This window comes from Mastomys coucha, unplaced genomic scaffold, assembly GCF_008632895.1.
Source record: "Mastomys coucha isolate ucsf_1 unplaced genomic scaffold, UCSF_Mcou_1 pScaffold20, whole genome shotgun sequence".
Classification (NCBI taxonomy): Eukaryota; Metazoa; Chordata; class Mammalia; order Rodentia; family Muridae; genus Mastomys; species Mastomys coucha.
The window spans coordinates 80,097,883-80,110,250 of NW_022196903.1; the positions used below are offsets into that span (position 1 = coordinate 80,097,883).

Sequence of the window (12,368 nt, forward strand, 5' to 3'; positions counted from 1 at the left end):
CTTTCCTCCCCAACTTGCTTTTTGGTCATGATGTTTGTGCAGGAATAGAAACCCTGACTAAGACACCCCCTGAGCCATCTTGCCAGCCCCAGAACAGATTCTTTATCTCCTGTATGCCTACCTGAAGGAAATGAACTCAGAAGCATGCAGAAGCAGGTAAAATGCACTGGCGAGACAGCTTAGCAGGAAAAGATACTTGCCTGCATTTGATTCCCAGGGCCCATGTAAAGGTAGAAGTAGAGAACAGAATCCACAGAGTTGTCATGTGACCTCCATAGACACACCATGGCAGTGCCCCCTGTTCTAGTTAGGTACTGAAAGACCCCTGTGGGGAGACCCCCTACTCAGATCTCAGGAGGTCAGGAGGACGTACACCCAAGGAATCACGAGAGACCATCTTGATGTAATTACAAGAGTTTTTTTTTTTTTTTTTTTTTTTTTTTTTTTACTACTTAAGCAGTCTTTAATGAAAGCCGTGCATGAGATGTGTCTACTCCTGCATCTTCTCGATTGTTTCTTCCTTGTATTTGCCCTTCTCCTTTCCTACTTGTCGGGACTTGGCTTTCCTCTCCAGAATCTTCTTGCGGTCCTTGTCCAACTTTAGCCTGGTGATAACCACCTTGCTGGGGTGGATGCCCACATGGACAGTTGTGCCATTAGCCTTCTCTCGCTGGACTCATTCAATGTAGATGACGTATTTCTTCCTGTACACTTGGACCACTTTGCCAATCTGCTGGCCTTTGTAGTGTCCTCAAACAACCTGAACTTCATCATCCTTTCGAATGGGCATAGACCGAACATTATACTTCTGTCTCAGCTCTTTCGAAAGAGGGGAGGACATGATCTTCCTCCGAATGTGAGAAGGTGCATTGAAATGCCGTTTGCAGTTCTTGCTCTGGTCAGAAGTCACGAAGGGATTGAACTTCATTTTGGCGGCTGTGATTCTACAAGAGATATTTTTAATTTCGAGGCGCTCCGGTTCGTCACCACACCTATCTCACACAGGAGATAGTAGAGCCGACCACGAGGCTTGAAAGTTAGAGGTTTATATAGGGAAAAAGTCTGAGGGAACAAAGAGATCAGTGTGGCCATACAGGATTGGCTAGTTCAAATATTAACTATTACGTGCAGAACAGAGTGGAAAATTCCTAAGGTTGGTGTTAATCTGAGTCAACAAAGCATCTGACCTTAAACCATATCTGAGAGGACCAGATGGTCCATTACTTAGTGTCCACCAGGCACGTCCTTGCAGGCCTGGGCCTTGGACATGTCCTCGTTTGCCTAGATATGTTTTCCTCTATGTTTATAGTTTTATGTCTTCTTGACCTGCCAGCTCTTACGATATCTAACAACTTGCTTGCTCCTTCCCAGGCCAATCTGGGCCAGCTTGTGATGGATTCTTAGGCCCATAACTTTTCTTCCTAGTCAGCACAGGTCTAAAGCTTTAATTTTTCCTTTCAGTACTATTACTGTGATGAAGCATCATGACCAAAAACAATGTGGCGGGAACTTATTACACTTACAAGTCCATATAATAGTTTATCCTCAGGATAAACTCAAGCTAGGCAGGAGCCTGGAGGTAGGAGCTGATGCAGAGGCCCTGCAGGGGTCCTGCGTACTGGCTCCCTCTTCATGGCTTGCTCAGCCTGCTTGCTTATAGAACTCCTTGTACTTGTACTTCGGCTACTTTGTGGGTTCTTCTTTCTTCTTCCTTTCTCTACCCCCTTCCACCCTTTCAACTGCCTGATACTAGGTGGTAGAGAAAGAATAGGAAGAAAAGGGGGCGATGTATCATTACACTATTTCCTGCTGATTATGGGTGTCAAGTTCCTTGGGGCAAGCTTGATATTTGCCATCAGGATATCTGATTTCTTCTTTCTTCTTCTTTGTGTATGACTACTTAACAAACCGTGATCAACAGCAACCAACCAACAACTCTGCCTCTCAGGGCCCTAGCACTTATATGCCCTCTAAAAAGTCCCCAGGATTCCAAACGTCACATAATTGCAGAAGCCATCTGCAGCTGCAAAATCACACCTCTGCTAGAGCATGGGGCAAATCATAGTCCGCTGCTTTAACAATCTGAAGCAGCCTCATACACCACACCTGGGATTAAAACAAAAACATAGCCGGGCAGTGGTGGCGCACGCCTCTAATCCCAGCACTTGGGAGGCAGAGGCAGGCAGAGGCAGGCAGATTTCTGAGTTCAAGGCCAGCCTGGTCTACAGAGTGAGTTTCAGGACAGCCAGGGCTATACAGAAACCCTGTCTTGAAAAACAAAACAAAACAACAAAAACAACAACAAGCCCCCCCCAACCAAAAACATATTCTTATAATATTTCTGTGTTTTTTTTTAAAAGAGACCAGAATTGCATACCTGGTACCACATATCCCTGAGTCTGTAACACTATCATGTTAAAGGCAGAAAATAGTACAGTGGTATGTATTTTCTTAATCTATATAATCTAAGCCTCTTGGAGACTGAGGCAGGAGGATTGGGAGTTTGAAACCATCATAGAGTATATAGTAGACCATGTTTCAAACAATAAGTAGAAAATGGTGATCTGAAAATAGAAGTGAACTACCAGGAAAGGGGAAGGGCAGAGTGTGGGGAGTAGAGGGTGGGGTGAGAGGGGAGGGGTGAGAAGGGAGAGGTGGGCAGCAGAGTGCTACACATCCTCTCTCCATTTACCTGACAAATGTCCTGTCACCACCATCCTCTCACCTAGTCCTAGAGAGACTCTTCTGACTGCCAGTCTAACTCTAGGCTCCTGTGCTTCACACCCCCACACAACTACCTTTCCCTTTGTCCTTAGCTTAATTTCATTTAACATGATACCCTATGGTTTTTCTTTTTTTAAAAAGATTTATTTATTTATTATATGTAAGTACACTGTAGCTGTCTTCAGACACCCCAGAAGAGGGCATCAGATCTCAATTTGGATGGTTGTGAGTCACCATGTGGTTGCTGGGATTTGAACTCAGGACTTTCAGAAGAGCAGTCAGTGCACTTAACTGCCATCTCTCCAGCCCCAGTTCATGGTTTTTCAAGTGACAGGGTTCCTTTTTTTTTTTTGTTTGTTTGTTTATTTTTGAGACAGGGTTTCTCTGTGTAGCCCTGGCTGTCCTGGAACTCATTCTGTAGTCCAGGCTGGCCTCAAATTCTGCCTCCCAAGTGCTGGTGGGATTAAAGGCGTGCACCACCAATGTCTGGCTTTTTTTTTTTTTTTTAGGCTGAGCAATAGTCAGTGCATCATATCTTTATCCATTCTTGGATCAGTGAATGATTTCCATAGCTCAGCTGAGCTTTTGTGAATGATGTTCCAACGAACTTTGGGAGGGTAGATATCACTTTAATGTATTGGTTTCCTATTTAAAATTTTATTTTATTTGTGTGTGTATGTGCAGTGCAAGTGGAGGCCAGAGGAGGGCACTGAGTCTCCTAGAGTCACAGGGAACTAAGAGCTGTCTGACTTGGGTGCTGGGAACTAAACTCAAGTCCTCTGCAAGAGTAAGCATTCTTAGCTGCTGAGCCCTCTCTCCAGCCCCTAATTCAATATCTTTTTGCTATATAATTAGGCTTGGGATTGGTGGATCATATGAAAGTTCTATTAATTTCTTTTTAAGATTTACTTATTTATTATATATAAGTACACTGTAGCTGTCTTCAGACACACCAGAAGAGGGCATCAGAAAGGATCTCATTATGGATGGTTGTGAGCCACCATGTGGCTGCTGGGATTAGAACTCAGGACCTTCAGAAGTGCAGTCAGTGCACTTAACCACTAAACCATCTTTCCAACCCAGTTTTATTAATTTTTTGAGGAACTTAACAATGGCTCTGTAATTTTACACTCCTACCAATAATGCATCTTCTTCATTTTCCAGACAACACTTTTAGTGTTTTTGTTAATAGTCATCCCAACTGACGTGAAGTGGTTTTTTAAATTATGTCATTTATTTATTTGGACAGTCCCACTGTGACTAGCCTTCAGGTTGTGGATCTCTCTCTGCCTTTTGAGTGCTGGCAATAGGTTGGATGGGTAGGCACTGGGCCTGACTTTATTGTTTTAAATTTCATTTCCTGGTGATTAGGGAAGCTGGGGGCCTTTGCAAAGCCTGCTGGTATTCTATACATCCTCCACTGAGAGATGTCTATTCAGGCTCTCTGTCTAGTCTTCCCTTGACTTGGCTGTCTTCTGACTGCTGCGTTTCCTGTTCTTTCTTTTCCCTTTCCCCATCCCTTCCTCCCTCCCTCCCTCCCTCCCTTCCTTCCTTTCTTTTTCTTTCATTCTTTCCTTTTGGGGGGGGGCAGGGTTTATCTGTTTAGCCCTGGCTATTCTGGAACTCACTCTGTATATGTAGACCAGGATAGCCTGGAACTCAGAGCTCTGCCTGGCCCTGCCTCCCAGTGCTGGGATTCAAGGTGTGCACCATCACCACTGAGCTCTTGTTTGTTTTCTATGGCAATTTCTTTGAAATGTTTTTAGATTTATACATTTTATTATTTTGTATATATGAATGATTTGTCTGCTTGTATGTATGTATGTGTGTGTACCACAAGTATGCCTAGTGTCTGAGATGGTCAGAAGAGGGCTTCAGAGTCCCAGGGACTGGAGCTACAGATGGTTGTAAGCCATCATGTGGGTGCTGGAAGTAAACCCACATCCTCTGCAAGAGCAAGTGTTCTTAGCTGCTGAGCCAGCTCTTCCAAAGCATGATTTATGCCCACATCCTCCGTTCCGGGGAGGGGGAGCACTCTTTGCTCTCTAACCATTTCCTGTGCTGTCTGGATGTTAGCCCAAGAAGATCCCCCTCCCTCTCATACCTGTGCTATCAAATCCAAACCACCTTTGCCTAGACCAGAGTCAGCAACCTCTCTGCTGTTCACTTCTCATTGCTACATAGGTTCAGGTTTTGCTTTTTAAAAAAAAAGTTACTTTTATTTCTGTGCATGAGTGTTTGCCTCTATGTATGTGTATGCACCACATGCATGCAGTACCTGAGAAGGACGGGAGAGGGAATTGAATCCCCTGGGACTAGAGGTGCTTGTGAGCTGCCATGTGGATACTAGGAACTGGACCCAGATCCTCTACAGGAGCTTTGGGCGCTGTAACCACTGAGCAACTTCTCTAGCCCCCAGGTCTCACATTCATCCTAGCCAGTAGGAGTGTGTGTGTGTTTTGTGTACTGTGAGGCTCAGATCCAGCTGCATTCTCTGCTTCTGCCTATCCAGTTGTCCCCCTTGTGCTATTTGGTACCCTGGTCACAAATCACTGACTGTAGAGTCTATCTGGGGGTATTCTATGCTATTGCTTTAGTCCCTGATGTGCTGTTAGTGTAGTTATCTATCCTCTGCTAGCTGGTCACAATAGCTTTGTAGTAGCTTTCCATTTGTGATATTTCCTCCATCCCTCCTCCCAATCTTTCTTCTTCCCCATCCTCCCATTCTCCCCAACCCTTTCCTAATGTGGCTGCGACCACTGACATGTGGTAAACCCCAGACACGCCACTCTGCCCTCAAATGGGACACTGAAGAAAGCTTTGGTGTTGCTATGAAGATGGTCTTGATTTCTTGGACCCTTGGGAGAATCTTGGGCACACAAGAGCGCATCGTTTTGAGGAGCATTAGTTGTATGTCTGTGGGCCTCAGCTGCTTTGGTCAGCCTCCTGAGCCTGAGTTTTCTCTGCTGTAAGGCACACATGGGCAGACTGTGAGGGTTAACTTGACTGGCCTTAGAATCACTCTGGGAACCTCTGGATGTGCCTATGAGGATATTTCCAGAGAGGCTTAACTGAAGGAGGACAGCCCCGCGGCAGTGGTCCTGGACTGAATAAGGAGGAAGCAGTCTGAACACTGGGATCTGCTGCTCTCTGCTTCCTGACTGAGGATGCCACGTGACCAGCTGCCTCTCGCTCCTCCACCACGCCTTTGCCGTGACAGACTGAACCCTCAGATTGTGAGCCAGAAAAAATAACCCCGTCCTCAACAAGTTACTTTTCTTCAGGCATTTTGTCACACCAATGAGAAAATAAGCTCACAGGCCCTCATCTCCTGCATGCCACGGGACTCATTAGTTCCCGAAACTTCTCTCGCAGCTCGTGCTTCCTTGGGTGTCTTCTCTTCCTCGCTGACCTCTGACTTTCTCTCCATAGCTCTTCCTCAACTCACCCTTGTGGGTTGGCTTCCTCTCTGGTTTGCGTTTCTCCTCTCCCTGAACCACTGTCACCTTTAACCATCACCCGCAGGCTGCTGGCTGCCAAGTCCTGTCTCTCTGGGTGTCTGTCTCCAAGTGCATTTCATGGTTCCAGCTGGGATGCAGAGTCTTGGTTGTCCTACTGTCTTGCTGTCCTACTGTCCTGTCAGCAGGTCTAAGCTGATTCCATCACCTCTCAAGTGCTGCCTCCTCTTCCAGAATAGCCCTTCTTAGTCACCTACCTCATCCATTTGGTTCCTGAAGCCAGAAGCCCTCAAGCCCTCTTCTCCTAACCTGGCATCCTCATCAACTCTCTCAGGCCTGCTCATTCTGTCTCTGAAATGGTTGCCCCTCCCTCCCTGCTACCTCAGCTCAGCAGTCATGAGTTCTCACCTAGACCACTATAAAGAGGTCCCCCTGGCTGCCTGTTTCCAATCTAGACTCTACATCTTCAGTGGGAAGCCACCTGAGCTGAATCCTCACATTCTTTCTCACTAAGTGGGCATTGAGTGATTATCAAGACAAGTACTACATGATGGAACAACCTAGAACACATTGGAAGTTGTTCCTGACCTCTGGCACTCAGTATGCAGAAGAGGAGGGACAACACAGGTTACTGAGACTCATCACTGGGGTGGGGGTGTTGGACATGCTTGGCACCCCTGAATGCATTGGCTGAGGGCTGAGCCTGGGGGTTGGGGATGTTGGCTGAGGGGATAGGCTCTCATTTCCTGGCTCCAGGCTGGGTGGGTGTGTCAGTTGAACAGTGGAGGAGAAGGTCTTCCAGATCAATGCCATCATCTCATTTCCCTGCCTGGCTGTCTCCTCGCCTTGCCACACCACCCATGGGGACAGAGTCTACATTCCTCACGTGTTGCTCAGCCTGTGGCATCATCTTCCACTCCCCAAACTGCTTTCAGTTCCCCTAAGCCTGTACTCTCAGCTCCAGGCCTTTGTACATGTGCACCCCCCCATACCCTTCCCCCTCCTTACCCTACCTCTCTTGTCTGTCTGAGGGCTCTGAATCACCGAATGGCTCAGGGGTGCTTTGCACATGCCTGAATTCTCCACACTTCCCTCGTGGTCAGAGTTCATCCATGTGTGGTCCCAGGTGCAGCCTGGCTGCCACACCCTCACTCCATGAGCTTATGGGTGTCCCTGGGTACGTGACTCCCTGTGTTAGTGGGCAAGGCTAAGCAGTGACCATTGAACTGTTCCCTTCTTCTTGGTCTGTGACCTCCCTTTGCCCCTTTCCACATCATGGGAGCAGCCGGCTCTGCGGGATATTGCCCTGCCCAACAGGCATCTCACTCCTCGGGAGAGTCTGTTGCTGGCACTCTTGCTGGCTTCAGAATCTAGCTGCTCAGTCTGCCTGGTGTTGTTATGTATGTTCTCAGGGTCATTCCTATCTTTAAAAACTTTATACATAAAGCCATTCATGGGAACACATGTCTGTAATCCCAATATTTGGGAGATTGTGGAAGGGGGGGATCCTAAGTTTAAGACCAGCCTGGGATACACAGAAAGACCCCCATTTTAAAATAAAACAACTAGCTGGGCAGTGGTGGCACATGCCTTTAATCCCAGCACTTGGGAGGCAGAGGCAGGCCGATTTCTGAGTTCCAGGCCAGCCTGGTCTACAAAGTGAGCTCCAGGATAGCCAGGGCTATACAGAGAAACCTTGTCTCAAAAAGCAAACAAACAAGAAAACAAACAAAAAGAAATAAAAATAAAACAACCAAAAGTTATGTATATAAATAAAATATGACATTATCTGCATAGAATACTTCTAGAACCCTCCAGAATTGTCAACAACCATCAAGTCTAAAAAGGGAGGGAATGAAGGGCTGGAGTTCTAACTTCCTCTTTTATTTGTGTTTGGATTGTTTACCTGAGCAGATATTTTCTGAAGGCTTTGTCGACGAGGCTGGCCTCAGACTGAGAAAGAACCTCCTCTGTCTCCCAGGTGCTGAGATTAAAGGTGTGCCCACCACATTCCATAGCTTCAGAGTGCTGTGAAATGAAAGAGAGAAATTGGCCTCATCCCAGCAACATCTCTGATGTGGGGAGGGGTTGAAGAGAAAATACAGTGTTTACTTTTAAGAGCAGGATATGAATAGAACAAGCCACTGGGGTGAATTTCAGTTTAAAAAGTAGGTGTCCAGGAAATGCAACGTTTGGGCCTGAGAGATGGCCGAGAGATGGCCGAGAGGGAAAGGCACAAGCTGCTAACCCTGTCAGCTGCTTTCCATCCCCAAGGCTCATGAGGTAAAAGCAGAGAGCCTACTCCTACAAACCCCGCCCCCACGCACACGCACACGATGTAATGTTAACAGTCAAAAAGAAATCAATTATAGCCAAGAGTGGAGGTGGTGGTGCATACCAGAAAGCCTAGTACTCAAGGATGGAGGCAGGAATCCTGAGTTCAATGCCATCCTCTGCCACAAAGCAAGTTTGACACCATTCTAGGCTACTTGAAAACCTGTCTGAGGGGCTGGAGAGATGGCTCAGCGGGTTAAGAGCACTGACTGCTCCTCCAAAGGTCTTGAGTTCAAATCCCAGCAACCACATGGTGGCTCACAACCACCCATAATGAGATCTGACGCCCCCTTCTGGTGCTGTCTGAAGACAGCTACAGTGTACTTACATATAATAATAAATAAATCTTAAAGAAAAAAAAGATTAAAAAAAAACCTGTCTGAATAATGAATAAATAGGCAAATAAGTAAATAGCTATGCATCTTTTGCCTCCAGGCTTGTGGTAGAAGGCTATGCAAGCCACACCTGTGGGCATTCGTGGAGAGACCCTTGGCAATCGTTTTATGTAAAGGATGGAGAGAGCCGTGAGGGGAGGGAAGTGCTTCTTCTGGGCACATGAGCTAACCGGAGCCACCTCCTGCCCAGTGGGAATGAACTGATATCCATTTGTACATTCAGGTCTATCCCTGGGGCCACACTGCGTGGCCGCACAGCACTGCTGAAGGCTGAATCCAGCAGGAGTGCCAGCAACAGACCAGAGTGGTGAGATGCCTGTTGGGCAGGGCAATATCCAGCAGAGCTGACCACTGCCTTGGTGTGGAAAGGGCAGGGGGAGGTCAGAAACCAAGAGGAAGGGAATAATTCAGTGGTTAGTGCACTCTGGGCCACCCACATGCTCATGGGGTGAGGGGGTGACAGCTAGGCATATATATATGTTGTATGAGTGTATATATGTGTGTATATACAAACATGTAACAATTAATGAAGAAAGAGGCCATGAATTAGAAAGAGAACAAGAGAGTAAGGAGGGGTATATGAGAGGGTTGCAGGGAGGAAAAGAAAGGGGAAATGATGTAATCAAATTATAATCTCAATGCCTAGCATGCATGAGACCCTGAATTCAATCCCTGTGTCACATGAGCCAGGTATGGTGATGTACTTCTGTAATCCCTGCACTTGTGAGGTGGAGGCAGGGGGATGATAAATACACCCCATCTTTGGTTACCCAGAAATTCTGAGGTTAACCTAGGCTACACAAGACCTCATCTTAAAAAGAAAATAATAATGAATAATCAATAAAATGCCAAATAAGTTCTAAGTCTACATATAATTATCTACATATATTTTCTGTTACACAATAGAAGCTTTTCTCATTACTTATTAAGTAGGTCCTACTTGGCTAGGCTGATGTGGTTCAGTGTTGTTCAGCATTCCATAGACTGAAATGCCACAGGTATTTAGCCAATCGGCATTTAAGCTTCCAGGTTTCAGCTTTAGGGACACAATGGGCATGTGACTAGCTAGCATTTGTTGAGCACAGATGACATGACTGTTGACATCTGGTAAGTCACGTACATCATGTCCCAGCCCAATCAGCCTCTCTTATCACTCCCATTTCCCAAATGAAGGAACTGAGTCATAGGCGGTAATAATTCCCCCTGGGTCACGTGTCTGATGGTGACTGGACACTGTATACCTTCTGTGAATCCTCAACACTGGGGCTGTGCCCAAAGGCACACACCCAGCACCGCACCAGCCCAGGGAGGGTTCACCACACAGGGCAGCATAGAGAATGTATCACTTCTTGACAGGGCAGTGTGATTTTCTAACAACTCTGAGTAAATGCACCCCAAGGGTGCCAGGGCCCCAGCTCTGACTTCTCCCTAGACTTCTTCAACTGGATACATGGATCTCTCATGTCTCTCTAAGGGCAAGGCTGCTGGCACAGTCTGCCCTGGTCTCCTGTTTCATTGGCAGTTTTGGTATTCGAAGGGCTAGGATGTCTCCACTACCACAGCCCAGCATGCTTTTATTATTTCTCCTGCTGGATGAGAGAAACGCAACTTCCTGGGGAAGTGAAGCTGGTCTCTTGGCATTCCCACCTGCAATGCCACATCTAGCCACTAGGGGCACAAACGAGGCACCATGATCAGTATCAGAGTTGACCAGAGGCATTTGTCAGGGGTGGCCTCTGCATGGCTGTCATAAGACTGTCAGTGACTTTCTCTCCACCCCCAGCAGGAAACATTTAGCATTATTAGGAGATATTTCTAAATTTTTAAAATTACATTGTTTATTTAGTGTGTGCATGTGTGGGACATGTGCATGCCTTAGTATGTACGTAGAGTGAGGTCTAATGGAGTTGGTTCTCTCTTCCCATCCCATCATGTGGGTCCCTGAGACTGAACTCAGGTTGTCTGGTTTGGTGGAAAGCTGCTGCTTCTTCTTTTTTAAAAAATTTATTTTATTTATTTTATGTGTATGAGTACACTGTAGCTGTACAGATGGCTGTGAGCTATCATGTGTGTGGCTGCTCTCCCGCCCTGCTCGCTCCGACATGATTCACTGTAGCTGTCTTCAGCCGTACCAGAAGAGGGTGTCCGATCTCATTGTGGGTGGTTGTGAGCCACCCTGTGGTTGCTGGGATCCGAACTCAAGACCTTCGGAAGAGCAGCCAGTGCTCTTACCCTCTGAGGCATCTCGCCAGCCCCGGTGGCAAGCTTCTTTACTCATGGAGCCATTTCACCAGCCCTGCCTCTACCTTCTCAGTGCCAGGAGTACAGATGTGCACCACCTGTAACAGAAATCAGAGAGCTAAGGGCAACATGAGGCTTTGCTTGGTAGATTTGAGTAGAAGACAGGTTGTGGTTCTTCCGGGGTTTCTTTGAGAACCCGGCATCTAGCAGATTAGTTTAAATTATAAGCTCATTTGAATGCTCAGGGGAGGAGGAGCTGGTGGGGCTGGCCTGTACTGAGCAGGCCACGGGTTAGATGAAGTAGTGTTTATGGAAGGAAGCCTCCAACAGCTGAGGTGAGGGAGGCAGGAGTGGGTGTGTGTGTTGGGCAAATGCCCACTGTGTATCAGAAATAAGAGGGAACACTTACTGGATCATTAATTATGGGATGCCCTAAGACTGGCTTTCCTTTGGGAGTGGAGCAGCATCCTGTACTCTAAACAGACAACCCTGTCACTCAGCAACGATAACCACACACCTTCACAGACTAGACTGACAGGAGACCACAACACACAGCTGAAAGCCTGACCGAGAGCTGGCCGGATGCCAAAGCCGCGAGGCCAGCCGGCCCAGCTTGGCTAGCCTGCCAGGGTGTGGCCACGGAGTGAGGCATTCTTTCTTGGGCTGTTGGCTGAGAATAGGCTCCGTTCTAGGCACTGAGGGGAGCAAACAGAAACTGAGACTTACTCAATCTAGTGAATGTCGGTTGGAGACAGGATTAAGCTTGAGAAGTTACATAGCAGGGCAAGGAGGTATCTCAACTGGCAAGGTACTTGCCTAGCCTGCCAAGGCCCTGAGTTCAATGCCCAGCAGTGAAGAAAAAACAAAACAAAACAGAAAATTAAAGAGTAGCAGAATACGCATCCCATGTGCCCATAGAAATAGTGTGATGCTCAGAGCCACAGGGAACCCTCCCAAAAGATGGTAAGTCAAGGGTCACAACGAAGGAAGTAAAACTAAGGACACTTGCCAGAAATATGTGTTGTTGACTGAACAACTGAACTTGGATCATCAGGCTTGGCGGCAAACCTTTACCCCTTGAGCCACCTTAGTGGCCGACACTTACTTATATTCTCTCTCTCTTTCTTTCTTTTGTTCTTTTTTTCCTGTTTCTTTCCTCCCCTCTACTCCCCATCTTTCCCCCCTCCCCCCTCCTCCCCTCTTTCTCTCCCTCCTC

At 47.0% G+C, this 12,368-nt stretch overlaps 1 protein-coding gene and 1 pseudogene across 2 annotated transcripts in view; one reads left to right on the plus strand and one right to left on the minus strand.

Annotated features, from left to right (window-relative positions):
* The window catches only part of LOC116099186, a 74,269-nt gene that overhangs the window by 58,769 nt on the left and 3,132 nt on the right, over positions 1–12,368 (plus strand). The window lies entirely within an intron of this gene.
* LOC116099189 lies at positions 417–946 on the minus strand (annotated as a pseudogene). The gene has a single exon (XR_004122148.1). The product of XR_004122148.1 is annotated as a 60S ribosomal protein L26-like (transcript).